Genomic DNA, 13567 nt, shown 5'->3' on the forward strand with positions numbered 1-13567 from the left:
GTGGCAAAATCCTTTTTCTTTTTTTATCCCCTCATTTTCTTTTTTCCTTTTTCCCCTCCCCCTCACTGCAGTCTGGCTGACAAACTCCTTGCAGGAGCGAGCTGAAGCGCTGCTTTAAACTCTGGCCAGACTGTCAAAGGGCCTTTTCTGCACGGACTCATTAAAAGATGGGCTGTGCTTGGGGATCTCATGGGTGTCCTAGCCTCATCCTTCTGCTACAACTCGAGCTATTTGGTGGCATGCACCTCCTGGTTGCTGCCACCCACACTTCCAAAGAGGGGGCAACTGGGACTTACTACCACCAGAAGCGACAGCCTGAGCCATGGGCAAGTTCAGTTTGCAGCTCAAGCAGCTTGGCTTCTGTTTGCTTGTTCTCCCTTCACCCTTCAGTCTAATCTTTCCCTTTCCACATTGCCCAATTTTACCCCTGCAGGATGATGTGCACAGTCTTGTCCTCCAGCCTTCAACCAGATCTAGAGCCATCAAACCTGCAGAGTTTGGGCATGCAAAAGGGGACCTTGTGCTTCCACACAATCCTGTTTTGGCTGCCCGGCTGCACTAAATAGTCCCCCCCCAGCCTGCAGGAATTTGTATAGATAACATTTATGTAAAAGCTGAGAGCTCATTCTAGCCTAGTTCTTGCCCTCCTTCCTTGCTGACCCCTGTCTGAGCGACAGTTGGGGCTGTGGCTCACTTCTGCTCCAACGCAATCAGTGGGGTGCTCTGCAGCCAGGTGCCTGCACATAATTAATATGCCAGCAGCACCGAGATGCTTGCCGATGGTGTGATCGGGAAGCTCAGCAAGCCAAATACAGCTTCCAGGACAAAAAGCCTCCATAAAGGGCCCAGGATTGGGCTCTGGTGCCCTTGGAGTCCCTCTAACTGCGGCCTCTCCGCCAAGCACCTGAGTCACCAGCAAGAGACTCTTGCAGGGCTCAGCCAGAGGTTGCAGAGCCGTCCTCCACGAGTTATGTAAGCGGGACGCAGGGAGTCAGAAAATAGCTTGGTCTTTTATAAAGCTTTGGAATACGAAGTGGAGTGCAGTCCTTCATTTCGGTAAGAGACCGCTTTCAAAGGACATCTGGGTGCGGTGGCGGAAGGGTGCTGCTTCCCTCCCAGTGCACAAAGGGCTGCCTTCCCCTTCCTGAGGGCTCAAGGATTCATTAAAATGAAATTAAGGTAGCTGTGCATCCATAACATATCTTGCCTCTTTGTTCCTCCCACTTTCTATCTCTGATCTTTAGTTTCAATTTCCCTTCATCTCTGATTCCGCAATTTTAAGAAGAATTTTCCTTCTGCCTGCAATATGTCATTTCCAATGTGGTACAAAGAAAAGCTTAGTGGCCTCCTTTTAACATCAGCATATGCCGTCAGAGTAGCAAATCGGAGCTAATCAAAGAGAATGGGTCCACCCTGCCCGAATAATCTCTCAGCCTGGGTGCCTCCGTTAGGCTGGAATTGAAGCATCGCGCATCTCGGATAATCCGGTCCAGCGTCACTTGCACTCAGACGCCTGCAGCCATTGCAGCCCCCTGCAYCACGCTATGCTCTTTCTACTTACGTGCAGCTCACTGCTGCGTTTTGTAAAAAAGCAGTAGCTGCCTCCAGCTACACCATCACAACCCTGCATGATCTGGGGAAAGCAAAATCCTGTTGGTTTCACAATATCAGGAGAGACCTTTGCAGTGCTGTTATGCCCTTCTCCTACAATTATAAGCCAGCAAGAACTATATAGCTGTCATCCTCTGTTGAAGCACAATCCATACAATCCACCAAAGGAGTGACCAATAAGTAATTCAGGGGTATATTTTGGGGTTTGATTAGTCAGAAAGTACTCAACTATATTATTAGGAGGACAATCTTTTTTCATTTACTGATTTAAATTTATATACCTCTTTTTCAGCACTAGGCCTTATCTTTATAGCAGATTATCTTTCCAGTAAAGCTTTCTTAAGGCAAGGCACAAAAAGTTGGATGCAGAATTCCCAGAGCCAATCTAAATCCCATGAAGATGCACCTTTCCTGAGCTTCCCTGACATTTCCCAGTACCTCCTCAGACTGCACCTACGGAAGTCAGAGCAGAGATGAGCAGGGCCAAAAACCTCACACTTCATTTGCCTGCAGTGGAGTTTCATCACCAGGGAATCTGGCCCAAATTATTTTTAGCAACTTTCACTCACTTATACTACCAAGCAGGTGTTAAAGAAAAAGAGAAAAAGAAAAAACAACCAAACAGGCCATTACTCATGTCTTGATTTCATTCTCACATGATGGATAATCATCAGTAAGAAGGTATATTATTTCATCTGCATCCCCACTCCATGCTAATTGAAGATGAGCATTTGCAGCTTTTTAGTACAAGACCCGGGGGCTGGTAAAAGGATAGTCTTTGTGTTTATAACCCTGCTGATGAAAATTTAAAGTCTCCATCTGGTGCAACTGATTCTCAGCATATAACCCTACCCCCAAGCACACAACGAAATCTCCTGCTTTGAGCTTTCAGTGATGCAACAGGTCTGCAACATTATTATTTGCACTCTTGCAAAAGCAGCTCATGCAGCTGTTTGAGGCTCCCTATAACTGTGCCCAAGAAGATACAGACAGGGTGTAAAATTAGCTGTCCCTCTTCGTTAGGCCTGTTTTGGCTTGCGTTGTTTGCTGCTTCCTTGGCTATTAACTGCTTCATGCTCAATGCAGACATAACATCTCAGGATTGGGGAGATTTCCTTCTTATTAAATAAATGTGTGAGAATAGAGTGGAGGGAACCTATGACTAACTCGCCTCATCACCCATGATAATCTCTTGCTCTGCTCCCCTGCTCACCTCAAGTTGGTGAGGAACTGCTCAGCAGCAATGRGGGAGGTAGCCGGCACAGCATTGCGTGTTTGGACACAAGAGTGGACTTGACCTCCTTCTTCCAAGCCCATGATTATCAGGGTATTGCAACTTGCTCACGAAGGTACAGAAAGCGGACGGGTTGGGAGGATGTTCCTCCCAGTTCAGTGCCCGGAGCCTGGGTAGGTAATGGAGGCCAATGGCTTCTCCATGGGAACCCAGCAACTTTGTCCACATGAATAAGAATGGGGGAAGCCAACCTCAACTCTTATTTTCCATTAAATTCTAATGATTTCAAGCTAATTAGTCCTCCTCCCAGACTTTCCAAAGATAACAGATATTAACTTCCACAGCAAAAGGGGAAACGAAAGCTTCAAGGGGTATAGCAAATCTTTCTAATCCTTGTTTCATCCCGTTTTTAAATCCTTCCTGTTTTGTTGCCACTTTATCCTTTCATTTTCAGTGACAGAGCTCCAGAAAACTTCAAACATTCAATCTTAATGCATGAAAATTCAAAGGCTCCCAGCCACTGACTAAACCATTAGTAAGATGGTTTAACAGCATTAGCAGCATAACATTTCATACATCAGAAACCTCCAAATTAGCACACAACGCTGGACGATTTTCACCTACTCTATCATTAAGACATCAGCTAATTTCTTTGTATGATGCACTGCTAATTGTGTGCAAGACGTCAACATGTAGCACCAAAACAGCAGCTACCTTGGCCTATGTCAGAGAAAGGAGAAACTCTTCAGTAAGTGCTGAGCTCAGCTGTGAATCTTGCAGCTTCCCCCCCCTCCGATATTCAAGTCTAACCCTTTCAGCAATTTGACCACATACTGCACATTTCTCAGGACAAGGATTGAATCTCTGGGTGCCTCTGTTGTGCCACCCTCAACAATGACCAAGGAAACTAAGGGAGTAGGAAAGGAAAATCATTTGTTTCAACAGAAACTAATTAATCTGGAGACATGCAAATTGCCCTTATGTTCATGTTGGTGACCGAAGTTCAACCAGACATTGGTTAGGAACATGCTCTAGCATCAGCTAAGTCAATGATCGACTGGAAACCAGAGTATCCCAGAGTGACAGAGGTTATTTAGGTACTCGGCTCTGAGATGATCTGACAAAACGTCTGCTTCCTGCTGCAGCCATCCTGCCTGCTCCGAAGGCCAGAAGACACTATTGGGATCAGCTTGTCTGAACAAACATCCCTGAACAAAGGTTCCCATAGAGCTGAGCAACAAAACAGTTGCAAGGAAAACAAGAGGAGAGTGCTAGAAGAAAAACACCTTCCTTGGGTGGCACTATCCCAAAAGTCACCAATATTTTGCTGGGAGCAGATGGGGCTGAGCAGAACTTCGATCCAGGTTTTTTCAGAGTGGCTGGAGAAAAGCAGAAGCAGGAGACCCTATTCTAGTTGGGGGAGATAGACTCCATCTGTGGACGCCTATGCCAGAGCTCAAAAATACTGCCTTGCCTGAGGCACCAACATGATTTTGTGCCAAGTTCAAGATCTCCAAGAGACTACAAGCCAAACCTGCCTGTTGGCACATCACAGCTCATTGGTGCTCCCAAACTCTTCCTTAAAGGGAAAGAGGAAAGGTTCCTCTGCCCTCTCACAATGGTTACCAAATCAGCCACTTCTTGCACTGGACATCCCTGCCTGCCTTAGCACGCTCCTCCTACCCATGCAAGTTTTCTCCCCTCCGTGACTTGTCATGGCTAAAGCCAACAGGTTCTCTGCATCTATGGGCAGAGTCACACAGGAGGATGAGACCACAAGCTACCAGGCAGGTTGGTGGATGGTGACCATTAAGGGGCCATTCAGATGTTCCCATAGATTGTGTTACTTCTCTTGCCTGCCAACCTGTTAGGATATACCTGACCAGAGGCAGAAACAATCACCCCACATACAGGAAAGGGTCTCCTACCTTTGTGGTCGCTAAGTGATACAACAAGAGCACACACACATCATTGCAGAGGGTCGCTCCAGCCCTGTCAGCACCCCAAGGAAATCCCTTGTTGAAGTAGCGGCAACATGGCAGAGCTCCCCACTGACCGCATATCCATGCCAAACCACATCGCTGGCGGAATGATCTATCAGCACAGGCACAAGAGGCAAACCTGATCCTGTGTTGCTGAGGAGCTCCCCATGCACCTTACAATCATGTGCGCTGAGCACTGGAGACAGTTTATGCATAAAAAAAAAAATACGTATCTTTCATTCCCTTCAATAGGCTGGATGTTTCGCCTGGCTGATTTCCAGTGGGAGTGAGCATATCAGCATGGCAATGAGATTCCACACTGCTCTGCGAAAAGAGAGGAAATTTAGGCAGAATTTAGCAGGAGCTCATTACACCCCAATCTCACACAGCACGTCAATCCACCAGCAATGACATACAAGAGTGCTCAGCCATGGTGCAGCTAGATGCTTTGAGACCAAATCCTATTGCCCTTACTTGCATTAACAAAACTTTCATTGATTGGAGCAGTTAAAAACCCATGTGGGACTTGCTGATTGCATATTCCAACTGCCATAAAGGGATATTGTATTATACTTCATATGACTTCTGTTACTAACATTTAAATTGCAACAGCACCAAAAAGCCAGATACCGAGTCCAGGCTCCACTGTGCTAGATGCTGTACAAACACCTACCATCTCAGGTAGGTGACAGATCCTAAAGCCTTTCTTAGGCCATACTGAAGAATTACAGTATAGTTTACAATCTCTGCACACATCCCTGCCTTGCAGAAAACAACTGCTTTCTGCTTGCATCATTGTTTGGGAAACCTTCCAGCATCTAAAGCAAAGGCAAAATGGAATTTTCAATGACATTATCTATCATTCAAAAAAGCACTTTTAAGCAGAGAAAATTTGCTCCTGGTGGGTATTTAGATGGTGAAGTGAAAGTGAAAATAAGAACGTAATAAGCTTTGCTACATTGCTGTCTCCCTGAAGACATGGAGAACAGCCTTCTCATGCCATGATATGCAGCAAGGCTATAGCTCACGAGACAGGACCTTCGAGACTCTGGCTGACACAAGACAAATCAACTATTGTGTTAACCCAAGGGCAAGAGGCACACGAGCCGTGGCATCCAACTGACGAAGGGCTGGCTGCTTGGCTGGGACACCTGCACGCTCTCAGCCAGAGTCACCCAGGAGCCGGGCGAAAGGCTAGGGCAGCAAGAGGGAAAGGCAGAGGCAGGGGCTGGAGAAGTTTGGGAGGAGAAAAGGGAGGCAGCAATGGAGGAATAGCACTGGGCAGAGCCCATGATTGAGTCAGGCTCGCCACCTTTTTCTTCGACCTGCTGCACATGGTGTGAGGAGTTGGTGGGGGTTAATTTGCATGGGATAGGATGTAAGCAATTATTTTTGGGAAGCACAAGCCCTCCCCTTTCTGTCCAGCTCTCTCAGGGATTCAAAACTCAAGAAGAATAAAGAGCCAAGCAAATGGTAAAGTGCTTTTGAGATGCAATAAGCAGGCATAACATCTCCCCCTAGACCCTCTTCCAAATGTCATGCTTGGTATTAAGCTCTGCCCTGCTCCGAGAACTTGCAGCTGGTGCCTCCTGTGTCACACTTTGAAGACAGCTGGAAAAGTCAGGAAAAAGCAATCTTTTGGAGGAGGCACTAGTTAAACACCATGGATTTTAACCACAGAGCAAGACAGCTAACGATGTGAACTGCCGCAAATTAACAACTCTTATTTTCTGAAAGCTGAGCAATAGGCACTGCTGTCTTCTTACAAACCTGTTTCTAAGCAACCAGGCCCCAAGGTCCAGGGCAACAGGCATGGCCAGAAGCAGCAGCGCCTGGTGCTAAATACTATCACCTCTGGCAATACCCCAAATAAAAACCTGATGTTGGTGTATCCCCAGCCAGGCCCCCAAGCAACGCAAGGGCATTGCATGCAACTGCCCCAAACAGCTGCTATAAGCACAAAGGAGCATCTTTCACTGCAAAGATCCCAGTTCTCTGAAGAGATGGGAATTAGCATAACTGGGGTGTCCAGCTTTTATTTTTATGTGGCAAGTTCCTGCATTGGAGTTCATCACCATTTTAAGAATTGAAATAGCAAAGACAAAAACTTTTAATAGAGGTATTTAGACTGGTTTAATTTCTATGACTCTGTAAGGCAGTAAAATGCCTAAAGCATCCTACTTGTGTCAAATGGTGATTTTAAAAAAGCTTTAAGATCTAAGGTTAAAGATTCTACTATCAAGAGTAACCTTTCTCTGAAACAAAAATACTAAAAAGCCTGTTTATGTAGCTGAAAACATTAACTGTCAATTAAAGGTATGACCAGCAGAGGTGGTCATCCRGGGGCTTTATTAATCTGCAGCTATCCACTCCTTTCCTATCACCTATCAGTCTCAGAAACTGAGGGTCAGACTCACCTTGTCCATGTAATGATAAAGGCACCAATATTTCCAAGACTATGCTAYGAAAAGGCTTCTTAAGCTAATTACCCGGTTTCCAATTAGGCATCCGGAGAGCATGGGGAAGGGACGGCAAGAATAGCATCACGCGCCTGTTCATGCACGCAGGCGCAGCCCTTCTGGGCTGGACCAGACTCCCCTCAGCCACTGCAAAACATCCCCAGGGACTTTTACGCAGTGACAGACAGGATCCGGCACGAGCATCCCGAAGCCAAGCCTAGGGTTTCGGCTGTGCTGATTCAGATGGGGTTTCTCTGGGGGTGAGTAAGAGCAGTCCTCTCGCAGGAAGCCCTCTCCTCAGCAGGACCGCACTGTCGCTCTGCCCATGGATGGGTCTGCAGCTGTTTGAACTGGCTTTGATCCCTTTCCTACTGTGAGCAGGCAGCAGCCATTTCTTAAAAGATCAAATTCTCTTTTTTTTAAAACAATAACTTGCAATGTTTGCATTTATACATATACATTTTCCATATATATATAGATAGATATCACAGAATCACAGAATCGCTGAGGTTGGAAGGGACCTCTGGAGATCATCTAGTCCAACCCCCCTGCTCAAGCAGGGTCACCTAGAGCACGTTGCACAGGATATAAAAATAAAATATAGCCCCAGACCATATTTGTCTTTAAGCTCTTTCTATTTCAGAATAGAAGCAAAAGTCTGGGGCTCCAAGCCAGCGAGAAACTGCCCGCCTGATTGTCACTGCTCAAAATTCGAAAGGAATTGTAGAAAGGAAAATGAGTTTCTGTTTATGGCACCTGAAGGAGCCATCTCGCTTACTCACATTGCACAGCTAAAGCAAATGGGGTTGTTTGCTTTTGTAAAGTTTGGGTGTTTTTTTTTCCCCTGCTTAAAAATTAGAAATTCAAGTCTTGCCTATTCTCTTTTTCCAGCTGACTCCACAAGCGCTTCGTGAACTATTAGCTTTCTGACGTGAGGACAATTTTTCAATGAGCCCTAACTAACTGCCAGGGAAGGAATTTTTGTTCAGGCCCCGAGTTTGGTTACTAGCTAGTTAATGCCAGAATTTGGAAAGAGAGATTTGCCATGGCCACCTGTTCGCCTAAGAGGTGAGAAAGGCCCTGGGGAACGTGAGTCATGCAAGAGCAGCTCTCGCRGAGATGAGAAAGGAGTGAGGAAAGACAACAGTCCCCCCAGCTCCAACGTAAGAGACAGGCAGGAGAAAAATCCTTGTTTTTCTGGCAAGACAAASAGCAAAGACAAGACACTGCACATTTAGACATTCTGCAGACGTTGCCATGCAGAACTGACGAAGCCGAGAGCTTAAATTAAGAGAGGGCTGGCACATCTAGCTGGATGATCATTAGTGATCAGGGACAGTTCTAGCAGAAATAAATAAATAAATCCAGAAGGGTTATTAAGCCCCTTTCTTCAGGGCTTTAACAAATCCTCTGCTAGAGGCAAAAACGGGGCCTAAGAGGAGCATATTGTGTACTGCCATCACCTCTTTTGGAGGATGGGGAGGAAGTAAGCAAAACCTTACCTCTTATTCTGAGCCATTCAATACTGGCCACTGCCAATGACAGGAAGTAACTCGACATTACAAGCCCTAATGAATGCAACAATATCTCTATTCGCACATATTAAAACCAAAACAAAAGCCAAAGCAATACACTCCTTGATATATTAAATACTCAGTCTTTCACCCAGTGTCAGGCACTTTCAGTCCCCAAGCGAAGGCAACAACCCTCAGCCCCTGCCTTTGGCGAGAAGGGGGAGAAGCAGGCAGCTCTCTCAGGTCCTTAGTGGCTCAAGCTGCAGCATCAGTGCCAGAAATCCCACCTTCTGTGTCTCATGGCATAGTGACACGCATGACACTTCCTTCGCCCAGAAAACCCAAGAATACAGTGCTATTCATACAGCCAGAAGAGGAAGAGCCATTAAGAGTCATTAAGGCATTTCTTCAGTGAAATACATCAAGAAGAAAAACATTTATTCAAAAGGATCAGAGCAGTATATAAAATTCAGCAAGATTTGCCTTATTCAGATGTAGTGCTGTCTCCTATTACCACCATCATTAGCTATCTTTGTGGGAACAAGACATGGAGGCCTGGACTCTGATGCTGAAGTGATACCTGYGTACCACAGGGCACCTGTAAAACAGCTCCTGAGTGCAGGAGAAAATGCTCTAAAAATAGTGGATTTTTAAAACGGAGTCAAATAAGGCAGATGAAAGTGATAGCTGACTTAAATATAGCTTCAATTCTTTACCCCCTCCAGCGCACACATCTGTGCATTCAATGTCCACCGACTGATTTAGGTTCTTATCCAGATCCCGAATCAGTGGCTTGGTTTTCAGAAGTACTGAATATACAAATGCTCTCACCAATGTTAAAAGCAGCTAGAGAGACTTTAGCTCTTTTGAGGAAAACCAGGCCATCTAAGCTTTAACATTACTAATGCTTTATCTTGCATAAATATCTGGAGATCCCAGTCAGCAACAGATCACTACAAATTACAAGGGAAAATAAGACAGGCGCCCTCTGGCTCTCAGCTTTGAATGTCCTGATCCCTCRTTTCTTCTGAGGCTGAAAGCATTAGCGTGGAAACACCATCTACAGATGGACTTACTCTCTCTAGAAAGGAGAGAAATAGCTGAGTATTTGGGGTCTATACCTCTTCAGATCAAAACTTTCTACCTCTAGGCAGGCCTGCCCTTTCACTAACAACAGAGAAACACGAGCAGAGCKATAGCTTCCCTGATGGTCCTTGCAATAAGGTGACTTCAAAACCAAGCTCCTCATTTGTGCCATGCTCCAGAAATTATAGTGCATGCCAGATGCATGCAGCAAAGCTCACACTACTTTTAAAAGCAAGAGTAGGAAAGAAAAAAAAAAAAGAAATATTCTTTATAAGTTTAGGCAAATAACAGGTATGAAGGTGAAATCTGATGTTCTGGTGAAGATTTGAACGGGAGGCAACGCATTTAGAGCCACGTGGCATCCTGTCATGGCCTCACCGGGGCCCTTCCTCCTGCATCAGCCGTGAGATGCAGCAACGCTTCCGATATTCATCCAGTCAGGCTCGCAAACAAGGACAGAAGTTTTTCAGAAGGAAAGCAAGATATCAACTTCTATCTCTCAGCCTTCCACCAGCTAATAAAGGAAACGTCCTTAGACTGAAGRAGGCAGAGTTGGATATATCAAACAGTCATCAAGGAAATTTTCAAGAGACAGAAAGCACAATTGCAACAGGGGACAACGAAAAGCAAGCAAGATATCCAAGTTTAATACTTTGGAGGTATTTGTTTGTCACTCATCCATGCATTCTGGCTTACTAGTTTAAAAGTACACTGAAGTAAACACCTGAGCCATCTAGTTCAGCTGCAATATTACACAAAAGCAAGGAGCGAGTAGAAGAATTACAGGTCTGGAATGATAAGCACATTTATACACCTTTCATAAAYGCCGGAGGCTTGAGAACCACAAGGGCTTTTTCTTAATTATCTCCACACCATCTTTGGGATCACTGAAAACCTCTTCCATCAAAGTCAGCCTGGCAAAAAATAAGGTTTTGAACAAAAGGGTTTTGCCTGCTTTCTGCAGGGATTGTTGTGCTGCTTGTAAACCAAGCACCTCAAAAGCATGAAAAGGAGAAAGTCCCTTAGCAAGCACCAAGAGCAGTCTCCATCCATATCTTCCTCCTTTTTGTGCTCGCAGACACAAGTCAGCAAGCCAGCTGGGAGAAAGGCTCGGCAGTGGGGGCATTTGCCAGCTATAACTCAGCTTCTCCCTCTAAGGRGGGACAGTAAAAGCTTTCAGTCGCTTCAGATTTGCTACTGAAAAAAAGCAAACTAAAACCCCATGTTTCCCACGCCGTACTGAGTTCGACCCGGCTGCCCAGCAGCATTTCTGTCCTGTACAGCCTGATGCTGCTGCATGGGAACTGCCGGGCTGCTTGGACAGTTTCTTGCAGAAACACCTTCAACTACTGACGAACTGTGGTTAGTGATAGTTACTGCAGCCATACAACGTTTTTGCACCAGACTTCTATGACTTGGACGTTTATATGGCCAGAAAAGTCCAGGCACACAAAGATGTTGCGTTACCAGCTTGAAAACATTTACACCGGTATCTGAACAAAAATGCTTTTAAAACCTTTTAAAACCGGGAGAGTTAAAGCTTATTAACTCCCATAAAGACTGTACAGATGGACACATGTTGTGCTGTGTTCTTCATAATCCGCCTGCTATTCGGGGGTGTAAACATTCGCAGCACTTACAGGTAGTAAAGAGCTGCACCCTAATTATTTTTCAAGCACAAGAGTGCTCATACGGCTTTCAACACAGCAGCGAGAGGACTTGCAATCCCGTTCGTTTAGAATTAGCTCCCCAAAAATGGGTTCAAGGGACTGTAGGAACCAGACAACCAGACACTGGGAAACACCAGTAATTTCACAATTTGTAGCTCATCAGATTCTCAAAATTGCCCCGGCTCTTACTTTGGCTTCAAAGGCAGAGCAGCCAATGTTATTTGGCAGTTAGCAATTCCCATTGCTCTTTAGTCATCTAAGAGAGAACTTGGGTCTCCACACACAGCCCCTCCGCCCTGCAAAACTGTATCGAAGAAAAAGGACAAGAAAAAAAACAAAGAACAAAAAATTAATAAAGCTGAGCAAACAGGCAATTGCTGTGTAAAAGGAGTTCTCCAGGGCATTTCTGAGTCCAGACATCCAGGGGCTGCAGTGCAGATACTAAATGCCTCAGACTCTGGTTCCTACAGCGGTGCACAGAGCATGGACAGCTCTGCTCTCAGACGGGGGCTACAACGGAAGTCAACACGCTCACAGTAATGTTTCCTCTTCTTTTAAAAACGTCATTTAAGGACCAGTCATCCCTGATTCCTGATGGATTATTAGCATTCCTGGCAAGCATTAAGACAAACAGTACTTTGTATTAATATAGCAATTCACACAGCCAAAGGATAGGGCAAATATTTACTGAAGTAACGAATACCTTAATATAGGACAGTTTTATCTGCCGCTCATATGATGTAGAAGAGAAAGTTGAACTATTTCCAAAACAGAGAAACTGAATCATCCTGGCTTTTCATATTAACAGTAAAAGTACATTCAATTTTTTGAATAAAATGGTAAATTTTTACATCTAGGCTGGAGGTGTTTGGCAGCTATATTCTCATATCAGCAAAAGTTTCCTGGTTCAAATTCAAGATCTAAGTGGGGAGTTTGACAGTCCATGTAACTTAGCTGATCATGTAAGAAGGATTTTTATTTTATTTTTTTACCCCCCCAAACTTATGTCCAGCCTGAGCATTTAGTTTTAAAAAGGCCTAAAGAAAACAGTTCAGATTGGGTTCTGTGATTGTAGTACACACATCTGCTTATTTATAAATAAAGTAGGACATTCTGAGATAAAAAGATTTCAGTGATTATATTCAGTCCAAGTTTTGGAATTGGTCTTCAAGGCTACTTAATGTTTGTGGCTTTTATTTCTCTCTCTCTCTCTTCTTCTTTTTTTTTTTTTTTTTAAAAAAAAAGGTCAAGCACAGACAAGATGAGGACTCCAAGGACATAAGTAATGAATTTGTATTCTGCTACCTTGACTACCTGCTTCCTTTTCTCTTCCATTTTCTCGTTCTCAGTGGATTGCTTTTCTCGCAAGCCACCCCCAGAGCCCCAGCACCCTCTGGAGGGATGACTCTCAGGCAAAGTGTACAGACGTGTCTCTCCTGGAGGAGGTATAGCTGCAGGGATGAAAGAGTGCCCCAAAAATGCCCATATCCAGCAATGACTTGCTTATGAATAGCATGATTAACTTACAAAGGCGGCAGGTAGGTGTATTTCCCATTAATTGAATTAAGTTGGGAGCAGCAGTCAGAACAAAATCAACATCCAGAGCACCCTTAGCTCAGAGGTTAAGGCCTCCAGGGCCACAGCACTGGAGCCCATCATTTCCTCCCCTCTCCAAACAAATCCGCTTTCCACTTGCCCCTTCCAGTTCCTCTCAGGCACATTCACATGGCAAAGATTAATCGTGACTCTTAAGACAGCAGAAGATGCATCTAAAGCTTGCTTTAGCTGGAAGAACGTTTAATGCATTAAGGGCGCAAAAAATGCCAGAGCCCTTGGGTGAGCAATTGGATCAGGATATAATAAAGGTCACAGATTTTAAATAAAACAAATATGTCTGCCTCCACAGAGGCTCAGTTGTGCTTTTAGTGCCCCTCTGTAGCAACTCTCACTCTTTCTTTTTGATAAAAAATAAGAGGCCAATCTGTTGCATCAGATTTGTAAGAATTTGGGA

At 44.8% G+C, this 13567-nt stretch overlaps 1 protein-coding gene across 8 annotated transcripts in view; it reads right to left on the reverse strand.

The window, feature by feature from the left end:
• The window catches only part of SHLD1 (shieldin complex subunit 1), a 58279-nt gene that overhangs the window by 2832 nt on the left and 41880 nt on the right, over window positions 1–13567 (reverse strand). The gene's annotated exons all lie outside the window — the stretch shown is intronic.

This window comes from Apteryx rowi, unplaced genomic scaffold (genome assembly GCF_003343035.1).
Source record: "Apteryx rowi isolate R43461 unplaced genomic scaffold, aptRow1 scaffold_53, whole genome shotgun sequence".
In the NCBI taxonomy this organism is placed as follows: Eukaryota; Metazoa; Chordata; class Aves; order Apterygiformes; family Apterygidae; genus Apteryx; species Apteryx rowi.